General features: G+C 39.2%; 1 long non-coding RNA gene across 2 annotated transcripts in view; it reads left to right on the top strand.

Moving 5' to 3' along the window:
- Positions 1-12411, top strand: part of LOC142470773 (uncharacterized) — a 36273-nt gene extending 23862 nt beyond the window's left edge. Inside the window, exons 2-4 of one of the 2 annotated variants that reach the window (XR_012789329.1) lie at positions 2056-2154; positions 11810-11969; positions 12134-12411. This is a non-coding gene — a long non-coding RNA (uncharacterized LOC142470773). Of the gene's footprint in view, positions 1-2055; positions 2155-11809; positions 11970-12075 lie in introns of both variants that reach the window. The other variant, XR_012789330.1, reaches the window with a different exon arrangement.
- The last annotated feature ends 6647 nt before the right edge of the window (positions 12412-19058 follow it).

Here is a 19058-nt window from a genome sequence, read left to right as displayed (position 1 = left end):
TGTGTAAGGAATTCAGGTTAGGATTTTTCGGGTAAGCGGTATATGGGTTTTTAAGGTAAGGAGTTCAGGTAAAGTTTTTAAGGTAAGGGTTAAAAGGGGTTTTTAGCGTGTGGAGTCAAAATGTGAAAATATGGACTGGACTTCTCGTTCAGAAGCATCTTTTTTTTAAAATAAAATTTCCACCACAAGTTCTAAGAACCCACTGAAATATCGAGAGAAATTAAAAAGGAAAGTTGCATGGGGCATGTGTCTTATCTACTGAAGTCTACAGAGTTCCAGCTGAAAAACCAGTGCAAAAAGCAGAACCTTATCTATCAACGAAAAGTAATTAATTGTTCCCCTCTCCTAAATGTAGTTAAATTATTTTGCAGCTGTACTGTAGCTATAAAGCTAAATATTTACACACTGATAAAGCACTTGGCACCACAAAATGTAAATGTACACATCATTAAAGGGCTCTAAATAAAATAAAGTACTTTACAGCACCTACAAATATTTGATACCCATACAACATACAGCTTTAAAATACAAGCTGTGGTTAAAAAAAACTGCTTGGGCATAGGTGCTAACCCAAAGCCTATATCAATATTTGGTTGGACAAGGAAGCACTGTAGATAAGATGAAAGCTGTGTTTGGGTTACCTTTTGTGTACACGTGGAGGTGTGAGGTATGCTCTCCGTAGGGGTAAACTCGTAGTTGCTGATGACTTTGACCTCCACCAGATGGTAAAGCTTAATACAGATAATGCATTTATTCTCTAACTTTACCTTGTCTCGGATTAATTCAAGGATAAAACTATGGGGAGGACTACCATACTCATGTAACTCTGTTTATTAATATATTGAATAATCTGTATGTATATATATTTACATTTTTTATTTATACTCACATATTTAAAAATACTTGGAGGATGTAAAAATCTGCCCTGAAGCTGCAGTAGAAAACTGCTGGGTTTGCACTTTCCCAACATTTGGAAACTTTCCTGCTTGAACTTTTAACTTGCTGTTCAGTGGTTATGATTTTGCTGCCTGGTATTTTGTCCTTCATGGTTTCGCCAGTTAGGTTACTCCGGTGTTACCTTAGGTAGCTATGATACAGTTTCTATTAAACTCTCATTGGTGGTGGGTGACCATCTGACGTCATCATGGGGGATATGCATCCTGGGAAAACCAGTGGCCTGGGTAGCTTATTACTAGGTATGTTCCAGCATAGTAGTCTTTTTTTTCTGAACTTTAAATAACATGAAACTATGACGATCTATGCTCATTATCTAAAAGAATGTGTTTAAGTCCAGTGAACGTTCAAAAGTTTCGTAAATTCACAACTTCGTAATCCTAATTTTCCTGTTTTTCCAACTTTAATTATCCTCGCCTTTGCCTTATCCAGACGAGAACGACGATGTTATCTATTTCTTAGCACAGGTTATTGAGCTCCATGTATTCCTTTCCCACAACATTTTCAATGCAAGAAAGCAATATCCGCAATTTAAAAAAGTGGATTTTATCCATCACACTCAACACTTTGAACTCTTCTTTCTTGTTACTGCAATAAATGGCACTATTTTTGTTTGTGAATATTACATTCAGATTTAGGGTAACCAGCGCCCCATCCTTAAAGTGGCTTTACCACTTTAAGTGGCATACAATATGGAGTTATACAGGAAATACTAGAGGATTCATCATCTTGTAAGATGCTAACAGACTTCATCTTTCTTTTCTCAAGTATGGTCAAAATTGTGTGCGAATGCTCAAGTAATTCCGGATTAAAAGATCTTTAACACAAGAATCTTTAGTGAGAATATCAGAATGCATACAGGGAGACCTCTATTGAGAGTGGGTGATAAATGAGGAAATTCAAAGTGTATTTGAAAAAGGAAAACCTTGCACTTTTCTTAAGTGAATAATAATTAATTGAGATATATGTGAACTGTGAGGAGTCCACACCTCTATATCCTCATTGGGAATGTCCATACACAGATTTCTTCAGCAAGACATCCAGAAAAAAGGTAAATCCAACATACTCACGTTTTCTTCTCTTGTTCCTCACCCACTTAAGGAGTGTCTGATTGGGGCAAGAACAGCTGCAGGTAGCAAAATCCAATGGGAACAAACAAAATCAAAGCAGGGCACAGCCAAGGGAGTCAGCGTCAAAAAGGTGAATGTAAAAATATTTTATTGTTAAGACATGACTAAAAAGGAGGTACCAAAGACACTCCAAGTATACACTATAATCTCATCTCTCTACTATTAACATCCGCTGTGCTGGAAATATTAGCAAACGCAACTTCTAACATAGGCCTATATAGTTAGAGATATAGTGAAGAAGCAGAATCTGCATGGGTTAGCAGTGTCCGATTTAAAAGTGACCCACTTTAAGTGGCATATAATATGAAGTTTTACAGGAGTTCAACAGAACTGGAACGACAAGTGGACAACAGAACACAGTTTGGTCTTGGATTCTCAAATGTGATTTCCGCTATACTTTCTGTTCTAAATCCGTGAAACTTCGTCATTGTTTATAAGACTATTGTTGTAAGTTCATATCTTATACCAATGTTATTGACTACAATTCCCTTCACTATAATAACTTTACTTAAACATCTTACTCTTAGAGTTAAATAACTTCCTCTGTGATCACAGGCTATGCAGTCATACACCCTGGCTTACTCAAAAGCTTTACATTACCTACTGAATGTTGGTGGTGCGTTCTGAAATACAGTCCACCCAGCACTACTACATCAAACTACTATACCATTGCAAACACCATTCCTTTGCAACCCGCAAACATTTATTTAAATATGTAATATATTTGTTACTGGCATTGGCAGGTGATATTGAACAAAACTCAGGATCAGTTAAAGAGATGAGGGGTGGTGTTTTATCTTGATGATTCCTTAAAATCTGTTGTATTAAATAACTCCTACGGCCCATCCTAATTTGAAAATTTAGCTTGCAAGATTTACGTCCCTTTTTCTAAGCCTATTGTTAGTGTTGGCATCTACCACCCTTCCCTTTGCCCCTCCACCCCAAGACAACAGTACAATCCCTATAGGATGTGTCTAATTTTCAGTGATCATGCAATCGTGTTTTGTGTATGGAAAGTAAAAAATATTACAATCTAACCCTGAAGTTCTTTTCACTAGAGCATTTGGAAGTTTTTGCATCCAGCTATTTCTTGCTGACATTGCCAACTGCCCTTAGTTCATAATCGATTTGATACCAGACCCCAATTCCTTTCCAGACAGAAGTTCTAAAAATCTGTGATAGCTATATTCCACTGCATGGGGCCCATCTTCCCTGGGTTACATCAAATCTTATTTAGCTTTATCGCTTTAGAGATGCCTTGTGGAATAGATACAAAATGACTGGTTCTATGCAAGATCTCCAAACTTATAGAGCCCTGTGGAATACATGCATAAGAAAAACTAGATTTGAAAAAAAATCACAATAATGTCAATTTTTACCAAAACACCTCAGATCCTGTAAAATTCTGGAAGGCCATCAAAAATATTTTTGAGATCTGTAGTCACAAAGAAACTTCCATTACCCCAAATTATGATGTAATTTTGCCTGATTATTTAGTCATTGCCAACACATTCAATGAATATTTTGTGTGGTGTGCTACTTCCTTATTATCAAGACACAAATGTGACCTTAATCTGGAAGCCCATACTTAGCATACTATTATATCAGTACCCCCTCCTCACTGTACTCATTAATGTCAATTTATCCCAGTGTCTGAAGAGGAGATTGTACAGGACCTCCTCAAACTAAAAATGATGTGGGCCTGATCAATTGCAGTCTAAGGGCCTCATGCAGTAAGCGCCGATAAGGCTTTTATCGGCATTTTCCAGCCAAAATTGGATTTGAGATTCAGTAAGCGCCGATAAGAGCTCAAAATCGGCAGTTTTTCTTGCCGATAAAAATTTATCGGCATGCGGCTGCCGATAACCCACTTATCGGCACTTTTCAGCACTTTTTGAAATCGGCTGTATTCAAGTAGCCCTGATCAGCTTATCGGTGCTGATCGGCACTCAGAAATGGAGATTTCATCGGCAATTGGTCCCGCCAACTAAAGTTGGCAAGTTGGAGGGGAGAAGGATCGGCAAGGTTGCCGGGACGGCACTTAGAAAAAAAACCTCATCTCTACATCAATGGAGTCAATGGAGCGGGGACTTATAACATTATAGGACTGTTTACGTTCTATTGCTCATAATAAAAATGTGCTTGGCATTACAGTGTCAAGGTCATTCACTTCATCGTGTCAGTGCTTACGTTTATTATTGGCATAACATTGTACTTTTATATGTTATGATGATTTAATGTTATGATGTATCAATGGAAAATCCTATACTCAACTCTTAAAGGAACAGGTCACATAATATGAAACATGTTACTTAAGTGTGCTTCAATTTATAATATGCTGTAACACATTTCACACATCTAACAGATCCAGAGTATAGTAATGTTAGTATACATTACAGAATGAGTTGAATGTGTAATGCATGATCTAATGTCAATGTAGCTGTTTGTTTTCATGTTTACATGTACTTTGTGACCTCCCTCTTTTGATGATGTCCGCAATTGGACACTCAATAACATTGCATGTTTACATTGCACACAATGCATTATAATCACTTCATGCTAACTTATACACACATCTATAATAGTTACTCATTTTTACACGATTGAAACTGAATCAATAGCAACTATCCTGATGGCATTAAATTATGCATATGCACATTACAATTAGTTCATGTGAATAGGTGACAATAACATGCCAAATTGTAAGGAATCGGGGAACATGCCCCCTGTGGCGTGCTCCCTCCTTACCTGCCGCATCTCAGTTCCCGCTCTCCTTATAGAGCATGCACGCACCCGCGGTTCCCTACTCGTAGCACGGAGCCCGGCCACCCCCGGTCGCGTCATGCATTCTCTCACGCGTGGCGCGTACACGTGACGGCGTGCGCCGCCCTCCAGCTGCGAGTCAACTTCACGCCCCCTTGTGGTGTATTCTCTACCCATGCCTAGTTTCTCTGATGTCTCTCTGAATGGCATGCGCCGTCCTCTAGCTGCGAGTCAAGATTCCCTGTTGATTCCCTGTGTGGCGGGCGCTGCCCTCTTGCCTAGTTTCCCTGATGTCTCCCTGTATGGCGTGCACCGCCCTCTAGCTGCGAGTCAAGATTCCCTGTTGATTCTCTGTGTGGCGGGCGCTGCCCTCTAGCTGCGAGCCTACCTTCCTATGCATCGCTGCCCCTAAGTCTCTTGGATCGCTCGGAGTTCGATCCTTAAGAGGGGGGTACTGTAACGATGCGCAGAACACGCCCCCTGCGGCGTGTCCCTTCCTTACCTGTTTACTTCTGATCGCCGCCCTCTAGCTGCGAGTCAAGATCTTGTGTCTTTAAGGATTCTGAAGCAAGCAACGCCATCTTGCTTTCTTGCAAACCTTGCCCTCTTCCTCCTGACAGGAAGTAAGCCTCTCTTTGACTTTCTCTCTGCTATTAGTCTTTTGCTGTCTACCCTGGTGCCTGCTGGTACTCATCGCATACTGTTCCTGGCTGGACCTCCTTGAGACCTTTACTTATCTCCTGTGGATTCCGGAAGACTGGGACAGTCACTCTTGTACTACTGAGGTTAGTTTACCGTCGGGTAGTGTAGGTACCTGCTAAGTAGGGTTCACCTTGACGTGGTAGCAGGCTTATAATTCCTTGGCCAATGGATTAGACTAAGAACCCTTATGTTTATTTAGTTTCATTGCACCTTGCTGTTTTTGTTACTATGCCTTTTAGAAGTCTGGACGTTCTCCAAGAAGCTATTCTCTGGATGTTATCTTGTGCTCTGGACTCTATGCCCATGTTCCTGTACCTTGTTCCTGGTTTCAGTTTCCAGACTCCCGTGCTGAAGCGTTGGCTTCCCACAACCCCCGCGTTGGTGCCTGAGAACGCGCGCACTCCCGCTCTGCTGTCAGAGCATGCGCACTTGCAGCTGGATCACTCGTGTCTCTGAGTAGGCACCGCACCTCCGGACGCGTCACGCATTCTCATGCGCGTGGCGCGGTCACGTGACTACAGGCGCCGATCCCCAGATGCGTGGCAACTTACTCCCTTCGTATCCCCTGCGGCCTCCCCACCTCACTAACGGGTCCTTCCCCTTTTCCCTGCGCTTGTGAGGAGAGCACAAGCGTGACACAAATTACACATGTTGCAACGTAGTTTCTCAACGTCAATGTCATGGTTGTATCCTAATTAGATGACTGAGTTTGTAACACCTTGCACTTCAGCAAGTCACCTGACATCATCACATAGGTATTTAAAGGAGGGCAATTACCTGCGCATTCACAGCTACAGACTTGAAAATTATGCAAATGTTTATGAGACGGAGGAAGATTCTATTGGACGAGAGGCTTGCTGATGGAGAGGATGTCACAGGCCAAGGAAGGGACAGGGACAGAGGCAGAGACAGTGGCAGTGACAGGGATAGGCACGTGAACAGGAGAGGGAGAGGTCGAGGGAGAGGTAGAGGGCAAGGAGATGAGAGGAGAAGAGAGAGGAGAAAAGTTGTGCCTCGTCCTCGTTTGTACAGGGAGACAACACTGTTAGATGGGATGAGGGAGGAGGAGATTGTAAATCGCTATCGTTTGAGTTCAGCAGCAATCTTAGCTCTTTATGAAGAGATACGGGGAGATTTAGATTTTGTGACAGCCAGAGGTCGTGCAATCCCTGGGCTTGTTAAAATGCTGTGCTCATTACATTATCTTGCTTCCGCGTCATTCCAGACAACTGTGGGCATAGTGCAATCGATTGCACCCATGTTGCTTTGATCCCGCCTAGTCAGAGTGAGCATGCTTACCGCAACCATAAGCACTACCATTCCCTGAATGTACAGGTGGTATGCGATGCCACGATGAAGATTATGCATGTGGTAGCCAAATTCCCTGGTTCCAGTCACGATTCCTCTATCCTGAGAAACTCATCATTCTTCCATGCTTTCGAAGAAGGCTATTTTGGACCTGGTTGGCTGGTGGGTGAGTACATATTATGATGTGTTAACAAACAACTCTTGGTTTTCTAGGAAATAGTGTATGTAATAATGTTAACACAAATTGTTTCATATTTGTGCACGATGGATTATAGGTGACTCAGGATACGGAATTATGCCATGGCTGTTGACCCCTGTGGCAAACCCTCAATGTGAAGCCGAGGAGAGGTACAATGTTGCCCATATATCAACGCGATCCGTCATAGAGAGGACATTTGGCCTTCTCAAGACAAGATTTAGGTGTCTTGGTAGAACTAGTGGGGAACTTCAATATAAGCCTGCTAAAGTGTCTGATATTATAATTGCATTTTGCATTTTGCATTTTGCACAATGTGGCACTCCGCAATAATGTACAAACAGACATACGTCAGGGCTTGGAGGAGGAGCATCCCGTCAACTTACCAGCTGACACTGACCAAACAGCCAGTGGTGTTGAGACACGTCTGAATGTCATAAACACATTTTTTTCATGTAAGCAAATACATATATGTTCATAGTACTACATAGATGTATTCATTCTTTGTTATGATAAATACATTTGTCCAAATACCATTCACTTAGGAAACAGATGAATATGGTTCGCACACCTTTCTCTTCTCTGCTGTGTGGACAATTGCATGTGGCACCGGTATGTCCTTCATCAACAGGTTGTATTATACTTCTTACCACTAAAAGGTGTTGTGTGTACGTCAGGAAATAATGTGTACTAAATCTATATTTTCTGTACATGCTATTTTTGGTTAGGCATACACAATAAACCTACTATGTCGATAGCCAATAGCTAGTGCAGTATGGTTACATACAATTTTTCTTTTGGAGTGTGACATGTGAGTCACAATGATGTGTACACTATTGTGTATTTTTGATCATATTTGACGTATTCTAGATGTTGTTTCATATCACATACAAAATTGTCAATTCTGTGTGTTGCTTACTTAATGAACATGTCATGACAATGATTTATATTCATTCATGTTTTCTTTTTCAAGGTATATCACTTCAATGACTGCTCATGGTATGTATTTCAATTCACATCTGTCATAAGATGTGCAAACCTCGATACAGGTATAGTTACAGGATGTATAAACAGAACATAATGAAAAAGATGTGACAATTGAAACATGTCGTTTCTGTATTGTGTACGTGCGTTTAGCTACACTTGGTGGTTATTGTGCAGTGTGTTTTAAAATCATTAGGGACATTACATAATATGTAATTTAGCAAACGTAACAACATCCATTCATGGAAGATAGGGGTGGGGGGGAGAGAAGAGGATAAACCCTGCTCAGCTATTGATTATGGGAGGAGAACATCCATTGATGCACATGAGCGATGTTAACACTCAATGCATGTTTGTATGAAAAGACCCCAATGTTTTAAACATCATTAACATTTCAATGTATGTGATTAGTTGTTGTATCACTTCATCTTCATGTTGATTACTACATTGTCACATGTGTATGTATAAGTGAAAGATGTGTGTTGATTTGACATACATGTAACATGTGTCAAAATGTTAACACCATTCCAAAGTATAGTTCTTTGGATTCTCAACTTTTCCTAATTCATTCAACACAATGACAATGTTGTTAATATAATTGCATTTCATTCACGTTAGTTATTCATAATGATCATTATCCTTTATAACTAATGTCAACATATGAACATAAATGAAGTGTGTGTGTTGTAGTTTTTGTGCGATGCATGTATTTCTACGTGAAATAATATAAACCAACATAATAATGTTGCTTTTATCATCGGCCTCACTTATCTATGTATGTGTTGAACGTTTACTAATAACACTAAACTATAGTTAGTCGTGTGAATAAAATGTACACACAAATGTTCATGGTTTTATGATCTTTAACTAACATTCATTAGCTCATGCATGTTAGGTTACCACTACAACTTAGGTGATAATATAAAATGCACATGACTTAACAGTTTCTATCACCTCACTATTGTTATTTTGTACGTTCAGATACAATGTCTACGAGTTGTTATGTAGCATTTACATTCTTTGAAAAGTCACAGGTGAGATTATAATAAGTAGTAGATTAATGTGTTTGCTGAGTGATAATGTTGGTTGCATATATCACATGGCAATACATATGTTATTAGAAAAGAACAAAAAAACAATATAAGTTCTAATTTCAGTGCTTAGCAACATCATTATGTAAAATTAAGTGCATAGTAAATATTTGCATAATAGGATAACATTATGTAGTGATTGTTAATCTGCGCACCAATCATTGAAAGCATTGTTACATATTTATTATAATAGTTGTTCGCTAGTCGTCACAATCATCTAATATAATGATTGGCTCATCTGAAATCATACATTGGTCCCATGTATTCATCCGCGACATCTGTGAAATACAGCAAACACATGATGTTCAAAGATGGCACATTTATATATGTCTCAGCATGACAACGCTTAACACATCTCTATATGATTGTGGATATTCACGCATAAGTAACATATATGTTTAAACTGCAAGGATAAAACTACAGATACAGAACTGTCTCATTTTTCTAATGGCGTTGCTGGCATTACTACTGATTTTTCCGGTGCCTAATAATGTGTCATTGATGTATATTTTTCCATCCCTATACACCAATAGGGACCACATAGTATCCACACACACTTTTAGTTGTGCTACAAACTCTCACATTTCCACACCGACCCACACCATTTATATCCCCTCTCACTCCACACACACCTTGTGTGGAGCACTGTTTATTCTGTGGGCTCTCCATTCATTTTTATTCACACTGATACACATACACACTCTTTCTTCACTTGCTTTCAGTTACCCTTTGACACCTCCAGCCATAAATCTCATCCACACCGGGGGAAGGACCAGCACAGATAACATTCCAAGAGACACCGTTTTTAAGTAATCCTTGCTTCATTCATTGTAACATCGCCGGAAGAAGAGATCAGTGTATCTCGAAAGCTCGCACAAATAAAAGCATTTCGTTAGCCACAGAACGGTATCATCTATTTATTTTTTGATCATTGAAGCTCGGCTAACACGGTACTGATACCTCTACATATATATATATATATATATATATATATATATATATATATATATATATATATATATATATATATATATATATATATATATATATATATATAGAGTGCTAAACTAAAGCCATTGATGTGTGTAAGTAGGCCTTGTTGTAATCATATTGAAAGTTAAATACAGCTCAGTGAATTAGGGGCTCAATCATAGTGATACCATAATTTTAGCAAGTTTCCTAACATTTATATCTCATTAACAGAAGGCCTGTTTGCTGACAACAGTGTCAGAGATATTTATATATATATATATATATATATATATATATATATATATATATATATATATATATATATATATATATATATATATATATATATATATCAGTTAATATACACACACACACACACACACACACACACACACACACACACACACACACACACACACACACACACACACACACACACACACACACACACACACACACACACACACACACACACACACACAGACACACACACACACACACACACACACTTTGTGTGTGTGTGTGTGTGTGTGTGTGTGTATACATATATCCATAGAGATACAGAGATAATAAAGATATATTCATACACACTTACAGATCTGTTATTGTAACCAAAAATCATACATGATCACATGCCAACATTATGAACTATGAAAGAAGATTAAGGTAAGTAATGTGTTACAGAGTTAAGACACCAGAAAACACAACATAAAAATGTATGCTGTTATATGGGTAGTTACTTAAAGTTGTATGTCAATAATATTAGCATGAAATGACTATCTACATTACCAAACAAACTCACATACATCTCATTTGAACAAGAGCTAAGTGAATGTCAGCTTCTATAAACATGGCAAGTGTGTAATAATGTTGTACCATTAATCAACTGATGATTAATACATATTCATATGTTATTAAATATGCCTTAATTCAGTCAGTGAGCATTTCTAAACATTCATGTGTACAAGGACATACTTGAATGTTATCAAGCATCTGTACATGATCATACATACACTATGCATGAAATAGTCTGCAGTAAACACCACCAGGACACCAACAAATTTAGTGAATGTGATTATTTATTTTTGTTTATCCTTTTGAGAGCGAGTCACTGGCCTGCTTGTTGGCTGTTGTGTTTGCCTTTTCCCTTTGCCAAGTACTTTGGCCTTAACTGTATGACTTGTACTGGCCTGTGGCAGTTCTGTGGCACTGTTTGTGGGCTGTTGCACTTCAGTGGCACTAAGTGTGGGCTGTTGCACTTCAGGGGCACTGGGTGTGGGCTGTGGCACTAAGTGTGGGCTGTTGCACTTCAGGGGCACTGGGTGTGGGCTGTGGCACTTCAGTGGCACTAAGTGTGGGCTGTTGCATGTCAGGGGCACTGGGTGTGGGCTGTGGCACTTCAGTGGCACTGGGTGTGGGCTGTTGCACTTCAGGGGCACTGGGTGTGGGCTGTGGCACTTCAGTGGCACTGGGTGTGGGCTGTTGCACTTCAGGGGCACTGGGTGTGGGCTGTGGCACTTCAGTGGCACTGGGTGTGGGCTGTTGCACTTCAGGGGCACTGGGTGTGGCCTGTGGCAGTTGTGAAGCAGTTGCTAAACATTGCACGACTGATGGTGGAGCAGTTTCTTGTTTTGGTGTTTTAATCTTTTTCCAGAAGCTGGTTAGTAGTAATTGTTGCTCTAACTTTCTTTTTCGTGTCTCATTTGTAGGTGTCCGTTCCTGATTTTGAACAGATGTAAGCGTTGGATGTTGACAGGGACCTGCACAGAACTTGCACCTACTGTACCGGTATCATTCAGAACTGGGGAATGAAGAACTGATGACTTTGGATAAAAAATAGCAGCATGTAAAGATCCATCCTCAGATGGGGTAAAGTGGAATTGTTGTTCTCTTGTAGTAATTCGCAACTGATTTGCTTGGCTTAGATTCACAACTATTGCTTGTAATGTCCTGTTTACATTTTGGATTTCTTTAGGAACTTGGATGATGACTCTTTCAATTTGTGACATTTGTGATTTTGACCTTTCCTGCAGTGATATCATCCTTTCAAGCACTGCCATCATTTCTGAATGGCGACGATTTTCTTCACCCAAGATTCTTTCTTCCGAAGCTGCAATAGCTGAGTAGGTGTCACGAGCAGGAGGACTTGAATGCTGGGTTAATCCAGGAGTGGGAACATCTTCATGGTCACTTGAGTGAATTTGTCCTTGAATGGCAACATCTGCTTCTACAAATAAAGAAAGACATTATGAACTGCCATGGAACTTTCACTTGTTTTTCAATATAATGATAGTTGTTCTCATAGTGTAACACATAACATGTTTCCATAATTTTTAATTTGTGTCAAATTAAAAGTTTATGCTTGAAGTAACAATGATGTTTCGACTCAGTGTGAAAGAAGAATGAATGAAAGTTTGTTGTAACCTCACAACTCCTAGCTGATAGTTTACAACACACACAATACATGTTGTCAGGAAACACTACATCTTCTGTGACAATAACTGATGTGAAGTTAATTACATGTGATAGGCATTTATTTAGCATGGCAAATTAACATCTACAAATGTACACATTAGATGCGCTGCACCTCATACACTCCCCTTCCATGCTTGATGATGAGCTGGATGAGCCAGGGGATGAGACATGTTCAGTGTCAGGTGACACATGAGCTTCAGGAGCAACTATATAGAAGAATAACATAAGAATTTTATTGACATGTATACACAATTAACATTAAGTTTGTGTAGTGGGAGTATTTATGGCTAAATATCAGCATCACATAACGAAATGACAATGATATGTTTCTGCCAAGCTGTACATTATCCATCTTAACATCAATGTACATGTGAACCTACACTGGTGACACACTTTTTTCGAGCTCGGCTAGTACCACGAATTCGGGTATACCCAGGTGTATTGAGGTTTGTGACTGTTTTCTGCCCGAGTGCATTGAGTTATTTTCCAGGCAGGGATTGAAGCATTTTATTCCCGCTGGCTGCAATACTGCACAGTATATATATATATACTGCATTACAATTCATGAATTTATGCCATCTGGTAGACACGCGAAGCATTGCAGCCTATTAAATCCTAATCATTAGCATTTAACAGATCAGCCGCTCATCAGCCAGGCATGAACCCAGGCTGGGAAGGCAAACGCAACGGGGCTTGTCAGAGGTGAGGAGCGGCGCATTCCAGGTATCTGCCAGGTACATACTGGGTATTTGCTCGAATAAAGTGTGTCGCAGCAGTAATTGGCACATTTATTGTAAAAACCATACAACATACAATGTTCATGCAGGAATGTGTTGTAAAATTAAGTGTTCTGTTGTACATACACTGCATATGTTGTGTAGTAATCTAACAATAATAATGTACATCACTACCATGACAGCAAAGTTGACTCTGCTTATAATTCAGTACCTAATTTTGGAAATGTGAATGAATGTTTTTAGTGATCTGTCTGAACATTTAAGAGAAGCAGGTGTAGCGCTCAATGTGGCTGACACTCATCAACACATGCAGTGTGTAGCTCACAGATGGTACTGGTGTGATAATGTGGCGTATCTATAAGGTAAAAAGAAGATATGAGTGAACGAATGACTAACGTACGTTTTCATATATAGTGGCCTGGTGGGTGAAAGTCTTCAGAGAATTACCATTTCAAATGAATGTGATGAACTTCTGTTCACCTTGTCAGCTTCTAACAACTGTAGTCCCTCCCCCAAGACGTGACAGCAACCTGACCTTTTATTTGTTTCTTCCACCTGTAAGCCATCACACAAGACTTGACCGTAACATGACCCTGTGATCTGGCTCGGTGCCCAACCCCACCCCCTGTGTTCTCCTCTATGCTGTGATTACATATTAATTGCAGCTGGTTTCACACACCGGTACATGAGCGAAATAAAAATCTGAAGTGAGCTACATATGAACACAATTAAATACCATATGGTGCATGTTCCTATTTATGCTCTAAGTATACTACATGAAGCGAAAAAAGAGCTTTAATTAAACATAACGAAATGGGTTTGTGCAAATTATGAATGTTCACCTTTCAATGCACAATCTTCCATTCAAGACTTGATGAGGCAGTAATGGCCTGTTTATAGGTGTAACATAGATTATTACTAATTTATATAATATATATATATATATATATATATATATATATATTATATGTATATATGTATATATGTATATATGTATCGACATACATGAAAAAGTGAATTAGGCATTTGTGTGCACAGACACAGTATAACGAAGTTATACATTACTGTGACAAACCATGAGTGCGGATGTGCTTTGTGGTTATGCATGTTAACCCATTGTTTGTACAAAGATTCACACATACATTCTGCTTTCAACTATAGGGCAAACATGTTGAATGCTTTGTAAGGTAGAAGGTTGCAGTGTGTGTTATTTGGAAGATCATTACACATAATCCCTTCATGCAGGTCAAGTTGTGTATGTTTACTCATAATGATGTCATCCACGATAGCTGAGCCAATACATGTTTCTAAACACACACATAGAGATATATATCTATATATATATATATATAAAGCAACTGTAAATATTACTGTATGCTCATTTGCATGTCTTAGACAGGTCTGCAACCCTGTCTTTCCCCATTATCGCCCAGCATACAGCGCTTCCACTGCAGCAAGGGATTCTGGGAAATGACATGCAAATGAGCACTCAGTACCACCTTTTGCCACCATATATATTAATTTTTACTTTTTGTAGGACAACTAGATATAAATATATATATATAGATAGATAGATAGATAGAGAGAGATATATATACAGATATATATGTAGGTATGCTTATATTGGGAAGAAAGTATAAGTTGCAGCGGAAATATAGATAAGAACTGTAACCTACGACACACCTAGTACAGTAACATTTGTCACCTGGTGGAAATGGAGCAGAATAAATTCCGATATCTCTGTCCCCGGGCAAACCCTCCACGACGACAGGAATACATTTTCCCGCATCTGCTCCTCCAATGGTGTTAAGATTAGAGATTGTGCTGGCGGCCCACCTCCAGTGCCAGAAGCATGCATCCGTTGTGCTTGTATTTTTTTCTTTAAGTTTGCCATGATATCATCGAATCTCTTCCAACAATTCGGCCGGTCCCTGACATGATTCCCACACGCAGACACAGCCAAGGTTATTTGATCCTACATTTCTTTTTTTGATGCTGAACTTGTCCGCCCTTGAAATACATACAAAATATATGACGTTAATTATTATTATAAAAACGAGCAGTTTCCTAAACTGCTACCTGTTCCAAGAGATACCAAACATGCTGGTTTAGGTGTAATATGTGTACCACATGAGCATTTACGTGTAAACATACAAATGTAAGGAAACTTGCATGAATATTGTATGAGTGACAGGCAAATATATCAAAAAGTGGCGCTCCAAAATTATAAACACAAAAGTGAAAAAATGTGATACTTATACAAACATGAATTAATGCTGCTTAACCCAGTGTGGGGTCGTTCTCTCGATCCCGTGGACAGTGAAGAAGTGAAGATCATCAGGAAGCGCAATGTCATGTAAAAAACAGAAGAAAATTCCCTGATGGTGCAGTATTGTGATTGATATGTGATAAATATCAAGGTGCAGTGTGCTGGATACTCACAAGTGTAGAGTGAGCAATGTTCCCATAAAGGTTTCTTTATGTGTGTCAGCCCATTGGACCGTCAGACAGGTAAGTGGAATGGTAGGTGCTGGAGACCTTAAGTGAATAATAAAACGGACATAGTGCAGACTGTACGAAATGTCTTTAAAAGTAAGTATATGTGCAATACACTCACATGGTTATAAAAGGTAACAAGCGTTTAGATCACACAGGTTGGATCTCAGCAATGAATGAGCTGTTCTCTGTCCCCCCTCTGCCTCGGCAGGCGTGCGTGTCACCGGTGCGTCTCACCCTAACCGGAAACCGGAAGTGACGTCATCTGCTCCGGGGGACGCCGATCCTGTGGGAGTTTTTTCTCATCAGCCTCACTCTACGCGTTTCTCCGTATTGCGGTTTCTTCAGGAGTGTATGGCTGACATGCTCTAGGAGGATTTTATACGCTATGCTCAGATCCCATTGGTAGACAATTAAGTATGGTGATCAAAATCAGTAATTAGGGCAAGGATTACAGGTGTAAACAGGCAATATTTGTGCAACTCATATCAATTGTATATGAGTATAAACAGACATAAAAGTTATAAGACTCATATAATACATATATGAGTCTTCCAAAGGAATTTTAATAAAATAAACTTAAAATTAACGATATAAACAAATTGGTTAAAATAGTTAAAATAATTAAAATAGATTAAATTAACCGCTACGACATAGTTAACCCCTAAATAAACTGAGCTAGTCATATAATAACAGGCATGGTGATGTAGTTTATCTAGTGGATAAAAGACAGGCATGTTACAGTAGAATCATTTACAGAAAAGGTTTTATGTCGAACTCAAGATTTAAACCTTGGGGGGAAATGGTTTTTAGCTCGAATATCCAGAATGATTCCCTCTTTATTAAATTTAAGTCTCTATTGCCCCCCCTCCAATGGGGCAAAACTTGCTCTATGGCTTTGAATGAGAAGCTGGCAGGATTGGAGCTATGTGTCAATAAAAAATGGTTCGAAACACTGTGGGTTGTGAGTTTGCGTTTTATATTACCCAGATGTTCTAATATACGTGTTCTAAGCGGGCGTATGGTCTTCCCAATGTATTGTAAGCCACACTTACATTCCGCAAGGTAAATGACATGACTGGATCTACAGTTCAAATGCTGTTTAATTTTATAAGATTTCTGTGTTACATTAGATTTGAAACTGTATACTTCTTTGGAGCTATGCTGACAAGCAGTGCACATTTTACATTCATAAAATCCTTTGGGGGGATCTAGCCAAGTTTGCTTTTTGGCTATTGTATTTCTCAGTGCACTTGGGGACAGGAAATTTTTAATATTAGGTGCTCTCCTATAAACCATTTTTACTCTGTCCGCCAAATGTTCCCCCAAAACTGGGTCATTTCTAAGTACCGGCCAGTGGTTATTGAGGATTCTATTAATCTTACTGGCATCCTTATTAAATTGTGTGATAAAAGGCACTTGTATATTATCCATATCAACAGTTGATTTTGGGGCAGGTATGAGCATGGATTCTCTTGGGGTACTCTTAGTTCTAGCTAGTGCTCTATCTATTACATCCCTCTTATAGTTTCTCTCTCTAAACCTTTTTGTTAAAACTGTGGATTGCTCCTCAAAGACATGGTTATCTGTGCAATTACGCTTTATTCTGCGGTACTGCCCATATGGGATGTTTCCAATCCACTTGTTGAGGTGGCAGCTTGATTGTAAGATATAGTTATTTGCGTCCACCTCCTTAAAATAGTTTTTTGTCTTAATGAGGCCATTTTCTAGATAAATGCAAAGGTCTAGAAAGTTGATAGAGGTGCTACTGACCATAGATGTGAATCTCAGATTGTACTCATTGTCATCCAAATATAAGAGGAACACATCTAGATCTTTCATAGTACCCTTCCATATAAAGATGATATCATCTATGTACCTCCGCCATGTGACCAAATTTGCGTCCAGCCCAGGCCAGGACCATATATATTGGTCCTCCCACGTGGCCATCAATAGATTAGCATAGCTGGGTGCAAATTTGGCCCCATGGCGGTCCCACAGAGTTGCAAATAGAAAACCTCGTCGAACCAAAAGAAGTTCTTACTTAGGACAAACTTAATGCATTCCACCAGAAAGTCTACTTGTATTGTGGGCAAAATCCCTTCCTTTTCCAAAAAATGTCTGGCGGCTCTACATCCATCCACATGTCTGATGGATGTGTAAAGAGCCGTCACATCTGCTGTCACCAATAAGAAGTTATCCTGCCATTCTATCTCTCTCAGCATCAGGATTACGTCATTCGTATCTTTTAAGTGAGATTTTTGTTTTTTGACTATTCCCTGTAAGTAACTATCCACAAACTCAGACAGGTTAGCCGTCAATGACCCAATTCCAGATATTATAGGCCGTCCAGGAGGATGAGTGCGTTTTTTATGTATCTTAGGAAGGAAGTAGAAAACGGGGAATATTGGATCCTCTACATTTAGGAACTTAAATTCATGTTCCTCCAATATTCCCCGTTCTCTTCCATTTCCCAAAAGAGTTTGTAATTCTTTTTTATACATGGAGGAAGGGTTAGATGTAAGTTTTTGGTATGTACTTGTATCACCCAGTATCTTATTTGCTTCAGACATATAGTAGTCGTGATCTAATATCACTACTCCTCCTCCTTTGTCCGCTGGTTTTATTACAATAGATTTGTCTGCTGATAGTTCTTCTAGTGCCAATTTTTCTGATTTTGTTACATTCGAATGGTACTTCTTATTACTATTAGAAAGGGCTTCTAGATCCTTGGTGATTAGTTGGAAAAATACTTCCAAGTGGTTGCCTTTTGCAAATTTTGGGAAAAAATGACTTTTGGGTTTAAATTTAGAGTGGACACAGTCCACTGTATTGGTGTCTAATGTGGATATATCTGCAACTTTATTTATTTTGGTGTCAGTCCAGTTTTTAGTTTCAACATCTTTATTCAAGTAGAACCTCTTAAGGGTTAGTGACCTTACAAATCTATGAGCATCTAAGTATAGACCAAATTTATTTGGTCCAACCGTTGGTGCAAAGGTAAGACCTTTACTAATTACTCCTTTCTGAGATTCTGTGAGATTTTTACAACTGAGATTAAAAATATTTTTGGAATCTAATTTAACTTTCTTGTTTTTCCGTGCTCTGCCCCCTCGTCTCCCTCTGACATGCGTCTTTTGTTTTTGGGTTTGCCAGAGGTGCTTGGCGTTACCAGGGGGTGAAATGGGTTCCTGGTTTCCCAAGAACTCATACACCCCCTGTGCTCCAAAAAAGAAGAAGAGGGTAATTC

Source organism: Ascaphus truei, chromosome 1 (genome assembly GCF_040206685.1).
Source record: "Ascaphus truei isolate aAscTru1 chromosome 1, aAscTru1.hap1, whole genome shotgun sequence".
Classification (NCBI taxonomy): domain Eukaryota; kingdom Metazoa; phylum Chordata; class Amphibia; order Anura; family Ascaphidae; genus Ascaphus; species Ascaphus truei.
The sequence above is the reverse complement of the archived record's forward strand: the minus strand, read 5'-3'. Positions and strand labels throughout refer to the sequence as shown.